We start from the raw sequence: 1,118 nt of genomic DNA, 5'->3' as shown, positions 1-1,118 counted from the left end.
TTTTCCAATGAATAATCGATTAGAGTTTCGAGACAAACTTGTCTCCACTGGCATATTTCGAGGCCTTTATTCAAATGAGGTTTTACCCTAAAAAAACTCAACAAATCATTTATAATATTGAAACTAAAATGGAATCCAAAACTGATTTCGACTATTGCATTGAAAGCTTGAACATCCCTTTCTATTCCGAGCCAGCATACTGCACCAGCCTCGCAAAGGAAAACGCCTCCCGATAGGTATTCCTAATTGTCTGGACGGTTCAAGAATGTGTGCGAAAATCGAAATAAGTAACCAGCTTGGTTGGACGGCACACAGTGTGTCATTGAGATGGTAATTTATGGTAGCCATCGACAAGGGTGCGTAGTAAAGGTCCCAGCCGTGATGATACGATGATGCGGTACGCATACGATTAATGCAGGATGCACCCAATGCTTTGGGCTGGAAAACGGAAACGACTTCTTCCGCTTGCTTCACACACTATGGGACATGGGACATGAACCATCTACATGGGACCTGTGTGGTACCGTCTCATGGTAAAGATGTCTGTGCTCCATTTGCTCCGATGGCATTCACCGTCTGGCTGTGAATTTTCAAGGAGCAAACATGTTTTTTTTTTCTTGTCATCGTTTAAACAAGTGTTATTGTGTATAATGGCGCTACTCAGAATGGGGCCCGCTTGGGGATGGGGAGATCTTTGTTGACTAGCGACCACCGCAAGTTGTTCCACACTGTGCAATCTCAGCTCGCCACACTGTTACGCTACATAGCCGATGTTGTTTTGTCCCTAATTCAACTAAACGATAGCTTCCAACTAAACAAACATGTTAATAGTAACAGGCGTATCTGATGGAGGCTCTTCTACGAGTATGAGTGGATTCGCTAAATATGCGTACGAAGAAGGATATTGCATGTATTGTTCTCAATCTCTCTCTCCCTCCTTCTCTTCCTCTTCCTAAAATATACTTCCATATATCTGGGTGGTTTTTATTCGCCCACAACTTGACAATTATGAAGTAGTCTACTCTTCTCCAAAAAAAAAAACATCTATCTCCTACTGTATTAACACCTTGAATTTCTCTCCGTTTTTCTTCACAGCCGGATCACAGCAAAGATTGAGC

Source organism: Anopheles moucheti, chromosome X (assembly GCF_943734755.1).
Source record: "Anopheles moucheti chromosome X, idAnoMoucSN_F20_07, whole genome shotgun sequence".
Taxonomy (NCBI): domain Eukaryota; kingdom Metazoa; phylum Arthropoda; class Insecta; order Diptera; family Culicidae; genus Anopheles; species Anopheles moucheti.
This window is presented reverse-complemented; position numbering follows the sequence as displayed.